A 15,140-nucleotide genomic window follows, 5' to 3' on the forward strand; every position below is an offset into this window, starting at 1 on the left:
AAGTGGGGTGCTGGGCTCACATGGGGGTCCCACTAGCTGCCCACCCACCCCAGGGCCCAATGGTGTGAGGGCCGGAATCTGCTGCAGACACCAAGCACATCACTGAGCGTGGCCGGGGTGGTGGCTCAAATCCCGCAAGTGCCCATCAGCCCCTTCTGGGCTCACAGGGACCCCAGGAGGAGCCTTGGGGCCCGGTCTTCCAGAGCCTTTGCCCTGGGTTAAGGGGGCCGTGTGCTCTGACCCAGGTACCCTTCACACAGCGGGGCTTGTCATCCCCGGAGCAGAGGACCCGGGCCCCTGTCTGTCGCGGGGCTCAGGAGCTGTTGGGGGCCCGGGGAGCTCTGTGGTGTGTTGAGACAAGGAACCTTGTCCCTTTGCTGGCTCAGAAACCAGCCCCCTGGCCAGGCCTTGAACTCTGCCCTTACCCAGCCTTTGACCCTGTGGCCCGGGGTGGGGGGCAAGGCTGCAGCTCCTTTGTCCACACAGCTAGAACTGGGGGCCCAAGGGGAGGGGGGTCGGGGTGAGGGGCCCGGCTGGGGCAGGACTCTAGGCACCCAGTCCAGGGCCCGCTGCCGCCCCAAGGCTGTGCACACGCGCGGTGCGTGTCTGCAGGTGCCCTGTGGGGCGCTCAGGCAGGGCCCCCCTCCCCCCCCCCCCCCCGGCAGGGAGCCTGAGAACTGGCTCTGCTTTGACCCCAAACAAGCATCTTTCCTCCCCCTGGCCCGTCAGCCCCACAAAGACGGGAAGTCTGATGCAAAAAAAAAAAAAAAAAGTCATTCCAAAGTCTGTTGTCAGTAACGGGGGTGGGGGGTAGGGGGGTCGCCAGAGCGCAGCAGCCCCCTCCGGCCCTAGGCTCCGCCCCGCCCACCGCCGCCACTAGCCAATCCCCGACGGGCCCGTCTTCCAGCCCTGAAGCGGTAACCTCCTGACCTCTAGTGGCGAGAGCGAGGAGCTGCACCTCCCCGGGCCGTGCATGCCCTGCCCTTTGTCCCTCCGCGACACGACGAGCCTCCCGCTGCATGGACTCGCGTGCACAGCTTCACGCCGTCTTGCCACCGTGTGACGGCCGCAGAAACACGCGGCGGCCCCACGACACAACTTTTATACTTTCGTCCTCCTTCCCCCAGGGTGTCCTTTTTAAGTCGTCTTTGTTAATGTTTATAATGACATAGAACCCGAAGTAAACGGACACGTCGTACGGCGACGTTGGCTTGGGAGCCTCCTTTCCACGGATGTGGAGCGGTGGGAGCGGGAAGCGCATTGCCACCGAGACCCCCGCTTGACGGAGGCCGCCCAAGTTCCAGATGGGGAAACGGGGCCCCAGGAGGGCAATGAGAATCCTCGCGCAGAGCCACGCGGCCGGCCCGGAATTCAAATCGGGCCACACCTGGGCCGGTATGGCTCGTGCCTCTCGTGCAGCCCAACGGCTGTGCGGCGTTAGGGCTAATGCCAGGCACGCGGGTAGAATCAGCGACAGCGTCAACAGCCAGCGCAATAATGATGCTACATGACGACCAAGGACGCGGCCTAAAGGGACTAGGGGGCCGTGGCCGGCAGGTCGACTCTCCTCCAAGGCCCCCCATGTATCACGAGCTGGGTCCCCATAGTCCTGGTGCAAATTCTCAACACAGGTGGGCCTCGTGGGAGGGCCTTGTGCTCCGGGGGGCGTGGGCGGCAGAGAGGTTGGCTATAAAGGCGAGAGCAGCCGGCCCTTGGGTCTCTCGGCGCCCACCGCACCGCCGCCCGGCCAGCCCTGCAGCACCGTGAGCCGCGTCCACGCGTTTCTCCTTGCAGTGAGTGAGTGCCTTTGGGCGTTCTGTTCCCGACGTGACCCCTGCAGGTGGGCGGGAGGTCGGGGCGGCTGTGAGCTGAGGAGGCGAGGGGTTTGAGGGGCGGGCGGCTCGGCTGGCGCAGCAAGGGGCCCGGGCAGTGGCTTGGGGGGCAGCTGGGAGGCCGGTGGGGCGCGGGGAAGCGACCTGCCGCGGCTTGAGTGGACAGCACGAGGGGGCGCGGTTGGGGCGCAGGCTCCCGGGCGTGTGGCTATCTCTGGGGAGGCAGAGGAAGGACCTCAAACGCGGGCAGGGGTACGGGGAGCTGTGCTGTGTTCTCAGTCGGGTGCAGGTTGGACGTCCTAACACGGGGCTTGGGTACCCCACGTCGGAAAGCATCTGCGAGGGTGCCATGGTCGCGTGTGCGCAGGGCCGGCCATGGCAGGACGGGGTGGCCTCGTGGCCTCGTCGCCTCGGCCTTAGCCACAGACCTCCTGGTTCTTGTTAGCTCGGGTTCGGTCATGACTTTATTCCTGGTGGCAGCGTCGCTGGGCAGTGGTCTGGGGCGGGGACCAGGCCACGTTTGGAGGCCTGGGGTCGGGGGCCAGGGCGTCCTGCAGTGCCTTCCGCTCCCGGCGCTGGGGTGTTTGTGACCGAGACCCCGGCCTGGGGTTCCGATACCCCTCGGTCTGCACCGTGTGTCGTCACAGTTTGTGTGTGTGTGTGTGTTCGTTTTTTCTCTGCTGTTAGGAGAGTGGGGGCCACCGTTGTCTGTCTGACCACAGTAACACCCCCCCCAAAAAAAAACAGGGCTCGACGTCCATGGGTGGCTATTAAAGGCAAGCTCCGGGAAGGGGTGGCTGTGTGGCCTAGGAGTTAGGATACCCCTGTCCCACGGGAGGGTGTCGGTTCCATTCCCAGCTCTGCACTGTGTGTGCAGGAAGTACTGCAGGGACATAGCCAGGACTAGAGAGAAGGTGCCGGAATCGCACTGTTGGGGCAACAACCCCGTACTGAACTGGTCCGCTCTGGGTGTCCCGTGGGTATGACCTCATTTAATCCTCCCAGCCATGAGGTACCGGTCCAGTCCCCGTTCTACAGATGGGAAAACTGAGGCACAAGGCTCACCTGAGGGTGTTAAGGGTGCTGCCGTCTAAGCCTCGTGGCTCCTCACTTCTGGGCTGCGCTGCTGGCAGAAGCGGGTGGTGGTCAGGCCTGGTGGGAAGTGCCCAGGTCCCAGGACTGTCACTCTGCTCTGCCAGGAAGGACTGCCCGGGTCTCGCCCCTTGGGCCCTGCTGTCTGTCTGAACTGAGAGTCAGTGGTCCCCTCTGCCTCTGGGGCCCGCGGGGCAGGACCTGGAGGTGATGTGGCGCTGGGGGCACTTGGGTGGCTTCCCCACCCGAGTTTACTTCCTGATGGGCAGCTTGGGACTGCGAGACCAGACAGCTCCGACTCCTCGCTCCCCTGCGCCTTCCACACCCACTCTGCCCACGCACTCCTGCTTCGCCGAGGTGCTAGTTGGTGCACGAGGACCGGCAGGAGCCGTGCACAGCTCCAGGAGCTGGGACACCCCTGCATCCACCACGCCTCCCTCCCCCGCCACTGAGGGGATGGACGGGGCCCCACTGCCTGGGCCCCTTGCGTCCCTTTGGTCTGTTTTTTTATTGGGTGGTGGGGTGGGGAGTGGATTGTGGTAGGAACACAGTTGCAACCTCTTAAGGAACTGATGTGCACGCTTGGGCTGGTGAGCCGCAGACGCCGCGTGGTGTAGCCCTCTCCAGGGTTGATGGGCTGGGCCTGATGGAGCTTTGCTCCCATTGGACGGCCCCGTGATGGCCAGCCCCTGGCAACCACTGTAGGCCTCCGCGCTTCCGTGGGTCTGGCGGTTGCACAGCGCGTAAGTGGCATCGGGCAGTGCTGGGGCTCGGCCGGCTGTGGCTGCCTTTTTCACTCCGCGTCCGGTCCTCCGGGGCCGTCCGTGTTGTCACCAAGGCAGGTTTCCTTGTTGAGGTTGAATCCGATTTTAGCGGTGTGGACGAGCGGGGGGAGGATGCTCTGAGTGGCAGTGGCCCCCCCCTTGGGCTTGTCCTGCGTCTCTTCCCTAGCCTCTCAGGAAAGAAATGACTCACTGGAGTTGCCACTCCCTCCCTCGGTCAGAGGGCAGGGGTGACGTCACACGGCGGATCTGTGGCTACTGGCAGGGCACGCAGGATCACACGTACTTGGTTAGGAAGTCCGTGAGCAAGAGAGGGCAGAGGAAGCAGCAGCCAGCCCAGGGAGCAAATAGACCAGAGCTGAAGACTGGTACCCCACAGCCCTGGGCGGGAGCCAGGTGAGAATAAAGACGGAGGGCAGCTCGCCCAGTGCTCAGGACGCCTGTTGGGAGGCCTGCGCCCCACGTCAGGACCTGGGTTCAACCCCTGCTGATGCAGACCCTGGGATTCCTGCCACTCACCTGGGAGACCTGGATGGAGTTCCTGGTCTTGACCTTGGCTTGGCCCAGCCCAGGCTGTTGGGGGCATCTGGGAAGTGAACCAGCAGATGGAAAACTCCCTCCAATTCATGGGCTCGCTCCCCGGATACCTACAATGGCTGGGGTGGGCTGAGCCTGCGAGCAGAGAACTCCATCGCGGCCTCTCGGGGGTGACGGGGGCACAACTGGAGCCACCGCCTGCCACCTCCCAGCATGTGCGCAGGGAGGTGCAGGTGCAGGCTTCCCAACCGGGATCCTCACTGCTAGGCAAGCACTGCGCCCACTTGAACGTCTAGGAGCCTGGCCGGGCAGTGCAGCCACCCCCGCGGTGCTGTGCACTCCCAGACCTTAATCGGCCCGACCAACTCTGTGCCCTTCCAATGACTCCGCTTTCCCTCTCCCCCTGCCCCTGGTCGCCCTGCTCTACTTTTCGTGGCTGTGGATTTGCCTCGCGGAGCCGGCTCATGTAGATAGGATGTTTGTCCTTCTGCCTGGCTCTGACTGGCCAGCATATTTGCAAGGTCTCTCCGTGCGGTAGCCTGCGCCAGAGTTTGCTTTTGACATGGCCTCATGCGCTGTTCCACGCACATATGGCTTGTGTCGGTCCGTTCATCTGACGACCGTGCAGACGGTCTGCACCGTGGGCGATCAGCCATCCTGCTGCTGCACACACGGACTTGTCAGCATCTGAGCCCCTGCTTCCAATCCTACCCAATACCCACGCAGAAGCGGAACTGCCGAGACCCGCGATGCTTCTGTGTGTCGGTGCAGGACCTGTGTCACTGTCTTCCACATCATGCCTTCCCACGAGCAATGCGCAAGACTTCCACTTTATGTGCATCCTCACTGATACTTGCCATTTTCTAATTTTGGGTTTAGGCTTTTGTGTTTGTTTTTGTTTACTTGAAAAGCAGAATCACGGAGATCCCTCATCTACTGGTTTGCTCCCTAAATGCTAGCAACAGCCGGGTTGGGAACTCCATTTGGGTCTCCCAGTGGGTGTCAGAGGCCCAAGCACTCGAGCCATCCTCTGCTGTCTCCCGGGATGTGTTAGCAGGAAGCTGGCTCAGAAGCAGAGGTGCTGGGTGGGGCTCAAACCAGCACTCCAGTATGGGATGTGGGCACCCTAAGCAGTGGTTTAACCCACTGTGCCCCAACATCTGTCCTAGTGTGGCATTCTTAAAAATGGCCATGCGAGGGGCTGGTGCTGTGGCATAGTGGGTTAAGCTGCTGCCTGCGGCACAGGCATCTCATATGGACGCTGGTTTAAGTCCCAGCTGCTCCACTTCCAGCCCAGGTCCCTGCTAATGTGCCTGGGAAGGCAGTGGAGGATGACCCAAGTCCTTGGGCCCCTTACTCACCTGGGAGACCCAGAAAAAGCTCCCAGCTCCTGGCTTTGGACCAGCCCCGCCATGGCCATTTGGGAAGTGAGCCAGCAGATGGAAGATTCTCTTTCTCCAACTCTGCCTTTCAAGTAAATAAATCTTTAAAAAAAGACATCCTAATGAGAGAGAGAGTGAGCGTGAGCTTCTGTCTGCTGGTTCACTCCCCAAATGGCCACAACAGCCAGAGTTGGGCCCAGCCAAAGCCAGGAGCCTGAAGCTCTGTCCGGGACCTGATGCTGGGTTGCAGGCGGTGGCTTTACAGAGCTCCAAATGGCACCACATGGCTGCTGGCATCGCGGGTGGCTGCGTAACTTGCTGTGCCACGATGCCGGCACCTGCACCTGCACCGTCTTGATGGAGGACTCTGACACATAAAAGCTCGTGATGTTAAGGCTGATTCATCCGTTTTCTTTTGTTGCCTGTGCTTTGCATGTCGCTTCCAAGAAGCCATTGCCAGATCCAATGTCATAAAGGTTTTGCTCCACGTGTTCTCATGAGAGCTTTATCTCTGAGCGAATGTTTATGACCCACTGACTTGATGTTCTGTGTGGTATGCGGTGTGCTAAGGATTCAGCTCAATTCTTTTGCATGTGGATATCCGTTTTCCAAATACTTTCTGTTGGAAATATTGTTTTCTTCTCCATTAGTGGACTTGGGACTTGTTTGGAAAATCAGCTGACCATAGATGTGAGGCTGTGTTTCTGGGCTCTCCATCCTGTCCCATTGGTCTGTGTGCCTACGCTTTGCCTGTCAGTTTTTGATTATTTTATCGTGTATTTTGTAAAGTGTAATTTATTTGAAACCGTTACAGAGAAAGAGGGAGAGACAGATCTTCATCTGCTGGTTCACTCCCCAGGTAGCAGCACTGGCCAGGGCTGAGCCAGGCTGAAGCCCAGAGCTGCTTCTGGGTCTCCCATGTTGGTGGCAGGGGCCCAAGTGCCTGAGCCATCTTCCATATCTTCCATGGCTTTTCCCAGGCCATCAGCAGGGAGCTGGATTGGAAGTGGAACAGCCAGGACTCAAACTTTCACCCATATGGGATATGGGCAATGGCTTTGCCTGCTGTGCAACAGCGCTGACCCCACACGGAGTTTTGAGTACTGTGCTGCTTTGTTGTTTTTTTTTTTTTTAATGGGAAATGAAAACAATTTTGAGGGACTGATGTTGTGGCATAGCAGGTTAAGCCACTGCCTGCGATGCCACCATCCTACGTGGGCGCCTTTCACATCCTGGTTGCTCTACTTCCGATCCACCTCCCTGCTAATGGCCTGGGGGAAAAGCAGCAGAAGATGGCCCAAGTGCTTGGGCCTCTGCCATTCATGTGAGAGACCTGGAGAAAGCTGCTGGCTCCTGGCTTCAGCCGGTCCCAGCCCTGGCCATTGCTGCCATTTGGGGAGTGAACCAGTAGATGGAAGACCTCTCTCTGTCTCTCCTTTTCCCTCTTTATTTATTTGAAAGTCAGAGATATAAATATTTTTTAAATCTGGGGAAAAAAAGTTGGAGAAGTAATTATTCAAGCTGATTTGAAATTCCATATGAATTGTAGGCTGGACCTCTCTGTTTCTGGAAAGAAAATAATCAGACATGCCATTAGAATATTGAAGGGTTACATTGGATCCGTAGACTACTTTGGAAAGTCAAATACTGGTATCTTTAAAATATATATATTTAATTTATTTATTTGAAAGACAGAGTTACTGAGAGGCAGAGGCAGAGAGAGGTCTTCCATCTCCAGATGCCCACAATGGCTGGAGCTGGGCCCATCCAAAGCCAGGAGCCAGGAGCTTCTTCTGGGTCTCCCATGCAGGTGCAGGGGCCCAAAGACTTGGGCCATCCTCCACTGCACTCCCAGGCCATAGCGGAGAGCTGGATCAGAAGTGGAGCAGCGGGGGCTGGAACTGGCGCCCATATAGGATGCCAGTGCTGCAGGCTGGGGCTTTAACCCGCTGCGCCACAGCGCCGGCCCCAAATACTATTATGTTAATTTACAAGGTGTCTTCCATTTCTTTATGTCTTTAATTTATTTCAGAAATGCTCTGTAGTTGAAGTGGACAAGCTCTTCTCCTCAGTTAACTTTATTCCTTAGGACTTACTCTTTCTGATGCTATTGTGAATAGAATTCTCTAGTTCTGGAACATCTGTGGCTAGTGTACAGAAATAGAATTTGTATGCGTTGATTTTTGTATCTTGGGATGTTGCTGAGTTGGTTTCTTGCTGTAACAATTTGGGGGGAATCCCTCGGGTTTTCCGCAGATGAGATCATGTCCTCCTCGTCCAGAGGCGATTTCCCTTCTCTCTTTCCAGTTTGAATGTTTGTTTTCTGAGGACTTGCTCTGGCCAGCACTTCCCATTGGGCATTGCATAGAAGGACTGAAAGAAGCCATCTCTGTCTTGTTCTGACCTTGGAGGAAAATCCTTCAGCAGAGTGTGCTAGCCCCGCGGGGTTTATCAGGAGTACTGTTTGGTGTGGGTGTGTGCACATGGTTCCAAAAACTTGTGGGGAAAATTAGATGAAGAGTTTATTTTGGTAAAAAGATATTTTTCAATTCATGCACAGTGTATTTAAAAATGCCCACTTTTCCATACATTTTTTGAGATCCCACATATTCATGCATTCCAAATTTTGCATCAAAATAAACTTTGAATCCTGTTTTCTGCAAATTTTTTGAAGTGTCTCACACACACACACACACACACACACCCTTTGTTGTACTGAATTTCCTTCTATTTCTAGGTTACTGTTTTTATCATTGAAGGATGTTGAATTTTGTCAACTGTTTTTGCATCCGTTAAGATAATCATGTGGCCAGCGCCATGGTTCAACAGGCTAATCCTCCACCTTGCGGCACCGGCACACCGGGTTCTAGTCCCGGTTGGGGCGCCAGATTCTGTCCCAGTTGCTCCTCTTCCAGGCCAGCTCTCTGCTGTGGCCAGGGAGTGCAGTGGAGGATGGCCCAAGTGCTTGCACTCACATGGGAGACCAGGAGGAGGCACCTGGCTCCTGGCTTCGGATCGGTGCAGCACGCCAGCCGTAGCAGCCATTTGGAGGGTGAACCAATGGAGGGAAGACCTTTCTCTGTCTCTCACTGTCTAACTCTGCCTGTCAAAAAAATAAAAAATAAATTTTTAAAAATCATGTGGTTTTTCTTTCGTTTTGTTCATGTGATTGTATTGATTTCCTTTTATTTGTTCATCTTCATTTTATTTGAAAGGCAGAGAGAGAGACATAAACAGAGAACTCCCGTCTGCTGGTTTACTCCTGCGGTGCCAGGGACAGGTTGAGCCAGGCCAGGGCAAAGCTGGGAGCCGGGAAGCTCCATCTGGGTCTCCTGTGTAGGTGGCAGGGACACCCAAGTTCCTGAGCCATCACCTGCTGCTTCGGAGAGCGAGAGCTAGCAGAAAGGTGGAATTGGGAGCCAAGCTGGGACTCGAGTCCCGGCAGCCGTGGGTGGGTGGGGGTGGGCACCCGGAGCAGCCTCGGAGCCACCGAACCAGACATCTGCCCTCGGTGTGCACTTTCACATACTGAACTGAACCACCCTTGCAGTCTAGGAATAAGCCTGGCCATTGTGTGTCATTTCAGTGTGCTTTTCAATTTGGTTCTTAGTATCTTGCTTATTTTCACATTAATATTCATAAGGCATATTGGTTTGTACTACCTTGGTGTCGGGTTTGTCGGTAATGTTGGTCTCCTAGAATGCGTTTGGGATGTTCTATTTTTGGAAGAGGTTGACAAGAATCGGTGCTAATTCTCCTTTAAATCACTGAGAATTTACCAGTGAAGCTGTCTGGCCCTGGGCTGCTTTTCTTTTTTTCCTTTTTTTTTTTTTTTTTTTTTAAGATTGTTATTTTATTTGAAAGGCAGAGAGAGGAGAGAAATAGATATCTCCTGGGGCTGGCGCTGTGGTGTAGTGGATAAAGCCACCGCCTGCGGTGCTGGCATCCCATGTGGGCGCCAGTTCGAGTCCCGGCTGCTCCTCTTCCTATCCAGCTCTCTGCTATGGCCTGGGAAGGCGGTAGAGGATGACCCAAGTGCTTGGGCCCCTGCACCCATGTGGGAGACCCAGAAGAAGCTCCTGTTGAAACAATGAATAGTTCTCTAAGAATACTAACATACTCATTGTGTCTGTTCTAATAACGCACACAGAATATCATTTTTCATTGTTTCAACCTGTTTTGTGTCCTTGTGTCAACAGTGAGTCTCTTGTATGCATGTAAATGGATCTGGTTTTTTTTTAGCCAGTTGGCCAGTCCCAACCTTTTAATATTATCTAACACATTGACATTTAATGTGATTATTGATAATGATGTACTTCATCTCTTTTCTGTCTTAAATCTTTTTTCATTTCTACCACTACTTTTTTTCATATTTTTATTCCCTCATCTTGTGTGTGTGTGTAATTTTTAAAGATTTATGTATTTGAAAGAGCTACGGAGAGAAGTAGAGGCAGAGGTCTTCCATCCTCTGGTTCACTCCCCAAACAGCTGCAACAGCTGGGGCTGAGCCGATCTAAAGCCAGGAGCTTCCTCCTGGTCTCCCTTGTGGGTGCAGGGGCCCAAGCACTTGGGTCATCTTCCACTACCTTCCTAGGCCATACCAGAGAGCTGGATTGGAAGAGGAGCAGTCGGGACTCGAACTGGCACCCATAGAGGATGCAGGCACCACAGGCAGAGGATTAGCCCACTACACCACAGTGCCAAACCCTTCTGTGTGTTCTTTTTCTAGTGGCTACCTTGAGTATTACAGTTAGCATCATGAACTGATAACAACCTAGTGTGAGTAATACTTGGTTCCAACTGTAGACAAACATTTTGCTCCTAAACACCTGCCTCCCTCCTTTGTTTCCTCCACAGGTCATACATTTGCATACTGTCTGCTCACTACTGTATTTCCAGCTTTTGTTCTGTGCACTTGACTAGTTAAATGACTTAGAATGGAGGTTTAACACCATACCTTGGGGGCCAGTATGGTGGCAGAGCAGGCGAAGCTGCTGCTTGGGAGGCCACGTCCCCTTTCAGAGTGCTGGGCCGTGTCTCGGGCGCTCTGCTTCCAATCCAGGCCTCTGCTGAGGCACCTGGGTAGCAGTGGATGACGGCTCGGGTAGTGGTTGAGTCCCTGGCACCACTGTGGGAGACCTTGACGGAGCCATTCAGGTCAAAACCAGTGGTTAGGCCGGCGCCGCGGCTCAATAAGCTAATCCTCCGCCTGCGGTGCCAGCACACCGGGTTCTAGTCCTGGTTGCCCCTCTTCCAGGCCAGCTCTCTGCTATGGCCCGGGAAGGCAGGGGAGGATGGCCCAATTACTTGGGCCCCTGCACCCTCATGGGAGACCAGGAGAAATACCTGGCTCCTGGCTTTGGATCAGCACAATGCGGCCGCAGCGCGCCAGCCACCGCGGCCATTGGAGGGTGAACTAACGGTAAAAGGAAGACCTTTCTCTCTGTCTCTCTCACTGTCCACTCTGCCTGTCAAAACACAAAAACTAGTGGTTAAGGTGCAGCTCGAAGATCACAGCGCCTGGGTTGAGGTCCCAGGTCGGATACCGTTCCGGCTTCCTGGTAGCACGTGCCCCGGGAGTTCGCCGCGATGGCTGTAGTGCTGGGCTCCCTGCCACCCCCGTGGGGAGCACACACGGAGTTAGACTCCTGCCTTCAGCCTGACCCAGTCCTGGCTGCTGCAGGTGGTGAGGGAGTGAACCAGCAGATGGGAAACGGCACACTCTCTCCTGCGTATAAAATGGAAATTCTAAAACACCATCTGCCCAGTACATAACACTGGTGGTGTTAGATTTACCCGTGAGGGTATCTTTGCCAGTGTTCTTTATAGTTTCTTCCGTCCGAATTTCTGTCTGATGCCCTTTCATTTCAGCCTGAAGTCTCCATTGACCTCTTCTTGTAGGGCGGGCCTGCTGGTTATGAATCCTGTGTCCTTTGTCTGGAAATGTCACTTCTGTCTCTTTTAAAGATTTATTTATTTGGAGAAAAGACAGAGGTCTTCGATACACTTGTTCACTCCCCAGTTGGCCACAACTGCCTGAGCTGTGCCAAGCCAAAGCTTCATCCAGGTCTCCCACGTGGGAGGCAGGGCCCCAGGCACTTGGGCCATCCTCCACTGCTTTCCTAGGACATTAGCAGGGAGCTGGATTGGAAGCAGAGTGGCCAGGACTTGAGCCAGCACCCACAGGGGATGCTGGTGCTGCAGAGGGCCGCTTAACCTGCCGTGCCACAGTCGGCGCCAGCCCGTTATTTGAAAGGAAGAATAACAGAGACAGAGAGCTTCCGTCTTCTGTTTCACCCCCCAAATGCCTGCAATGGCCCAGGCTGTTCCGTAACAAAGCCAGGAGGCAGGAACTCCATCCAGGTCCCATGCGGGTGGCAGGGCCCATACACTTGAGCCCTCGATGCTCCACTGCCTCCCAGAGCACACGTTAGCAGGAAACTGGATCAGAGGCAAGAGATGGGGGCGTCTCCAGCCATGGTGTAACCCCCTGTGCCCAACACTAACCCAGCCTGCCCCCATCGGTAGTTAATTTTCTGACTTACTGTGAAAGGCAGAAATACACAGGGAGAATGAATGAGAGACAGACAGACAGACAGACAGGCTTCCATCTGCTGATTCACTCAGCCACAACAGCTCGGGCTAAGCCAAAGCCAGGAGACGGGTGCTAGGGGCTTCAACAGAGTCTCCTACACGGGTGGCAGGGGCTCAAGCACTTGGGCCATCTTCCACTGCTTTTCCCAGGCCATTAGCAGGGAGCTGGATAGGAAGTGGAGCAGCCAGGACTTGAACCAGCGCCCATATGGGATGCTGGTGTCACAGGCCAAGCTTTGCCTGCTATGCCGCAGCGCCCGGCCCTGTGTCCCGTCATTCTTGAAGGGCAGCTCTTGCCTTTTGTGGGTAGGCTTTCCCCCTCTGGATTCCAGCTGTGTCGCCACGCTGCCTTCTGAGGAGGAAGTGGACGGTCCACACACGCGATTTCTTCTCTCGCCGTTTCAGAGCCTGCTGGCCTCATCCTGTTTGTAGTCCACTGAGCTGCTTGTATACGTAAACCCCTATCTTTTTTTCCCCTCGGATTTAGGAAGTTTGGGTCATTTTTTTCTGGGAGTTTCTCTGCCCCTTCGTCTTCTCATTCCGTGGTGCCCGGGAGACGCGATTCGGGACATAAGGTGGTGTCCTGGGTCAGCCGGGCTCTGTTCGTGTCCCTCCCGTTGCTCTGTACGCAGATCATTTCGGCGTCCTCGGGTTCCCCGAGCGTCTCTTCCTGCTCATACCTGCTGTGGAACCCCCGGTGAGCTCTCCATCTCAGTTGCTGTACTCATGAAAGTGGCCGTATGTGTCCCATCAGAGCTGTGGGGAACAGAGTGAAGAGATGAGCTTGGAAAGGGCCAGTGCTGTGGCGTAGCAGGTTCAGCCGGTGCCTGGGACCCCCACATCCCACATCCCATAGGGACTGCCTGGATCGAGTCCTACACCTAGGCTTCCAGCCCGGCTCCCTGCGAATGCACCTGAGAACCCAGAGATGACGGCTCAGCGCCGAGCCCCTGCCACCCACGTGGGACACTGATTGCAGGTCCTGGCTCCTGGCTCCGGCCTGGCCCCGCCCTGGCTCTTGCGGCCATTTGAGGAGTGAACTGGTGGACGAAAGATAATTCTGCCTCTCCCCATGTAACTCTGCCTTTCAAGCAAATAGAGCTTTTTTTGAAATAATAAATACATATATTTTAAAATTTTGCACCAAGGGGCCGGTGTTGTAGCGTAGCAGGTTTAAGCCACTGCCTGTGACACCAGCATCCCACAGGCACTGGTTCAAGTCCTGGCTGCTCCACTTCCAATCCTGCTCCCTGCTAGTGCACCTGGGAAATCGGTGGAAGATGGCCCAAGTGCTAGGGGCTCTGCTACCCATGTGGGAGACCCGGATCGACTTCCTGGCTCCTCGGCAGGTTTTAGCCTGGCACAGCCCTGGGTATTGGAGGCATTTGGGGAAGTGAACCAGACAAGCAGTTTCTGTATCTCGGTGCCTTTCAGGTACTTAGCTTTTTAGTAAGTAAAACTGGAAAAGTGAGTAACGGGAGTCGCACTGCCCGAGAGAGGCTCGCCAACAAGTGTGCAGGCTGCTGTTCCTGCCCTTCGGGTTTCAGTCTGGGCGTAGGATGGTCAAGGTCCTGGAGTTCTTCTCACTCGGCTTCATTTTCACTGGGCGTTGAGTTGTCGATGTGTCCTCCACCAAACGTGAAGGGAACTGTCTTACCTCAAAGTCATACGTGCCCCCCCTCCTTGTGGAATTTCATGTTCACACCCATTGGACCTGGTGATGCTACCTCCACCCCACAGGTGTCCTGAGGGTCCATTCTGTCCATCTGTCACGTTAAGATTGGGTCACTTCTAGTGAGTTACCTTGAAGCCCATTGGAACTTCTATCATTTTTTTTCTTTAAACATTTATTTATTTGAAAGCTGGAGTTATGGAGACACACGCAGAGGGGCAGACGGGGAGACAGACAGAGCTTCCATCCACTGGGTCACTCCCCAAATGGCAGCCACAGCTGGGTCTGGGCCAGGCCAAAGTCAGGAGCCAGGAGCTTCATCTGTGTCTCCCATGTGGGTGCAGGGGCCCAAGGACTTGGGCCATCTTCCACTGCTTTCCCAGGCACATTAGCAGGAAGCTGGATCGGAAGTGGAGCAGCCGGGCCCAAATGGGCTGCTGGCACTGCAGGTGGCAGCTTTACCCAGCCCCTTAAGGGATCTTCATTTGGGAGGGCAATTTCTTCACTGAAATGGAGCAGGCAGCAGTGCTGGGCCTCTGGTTACGCACCGTGAGACAGCCGGGGTCTGTCCCTGCCCTGGGCCTGCCATCAGGAGCAGAGAAGTGGGTTCCGCCACGGAGTCCAGAGCCCTTCTGGGGCGCTCCCTGGAGAGAGGCTGTCTGGGATTTCCCCCTTTCTGGAGTGTAGAAGGCGTGGTCACTTGTTTAATGCTCACAGTGAGCAGCTGGGGGTGGCAGGCTTCTGGAGTCTGCTCCTGTCCAAGCTAGAATGACAGGGATCACGTTGACCCTCTGGCCTGAGAGGACCGCGCTGCAGGCCAAATGCAGGGCTGTGCCGCACTCAGACGACCAAGGGCAGACCAGGAGCCCCATGTGTGCCAGGCTCTCAGGGTCCTGCTGGGAGGATTAGCCTAGTGAGCCGCGGCGCCGGCCAAAGCTCGTAGCTTTGTATTGGCCCAGCTCTGACCATTGTGGCCATCTGGGGAGTGAACCAGCAGACGGAAGATCCGTCTGCCTCTGCCTCTCTGTAAGTCTGCCTTTCAAATAAATAAAATATTTTTAAAACTTTTAAAAGAACAATGCACAGAAATAAAGTGTAGCGGGCCAAGAAGCTACATCCTATCCTGGAGGGCCTGGGTTTGAGTCTCGGCTCCACTTCCCATTGCAGCTTCCTGCTAGTGTGCACCCTGCGAGGCAGCAGGTGACGGCTCAAGTACGTGGGTCCCTGCCACCCACGTAGAGGACCGGAT

This window comes from Lepus europaeus, chromosome 18 (genome assembly GCF_033115175.1).
Source record: "Lepus europaeus isolate LE1 chromosome 18, mLepTim1.pri, whole genome shotgun sequence".
NCBI lineage: Eukaryota > Metazoa > Chordata > Mammalia > Lagomorpha > Leporidae > Lepus > Lepus europaeus.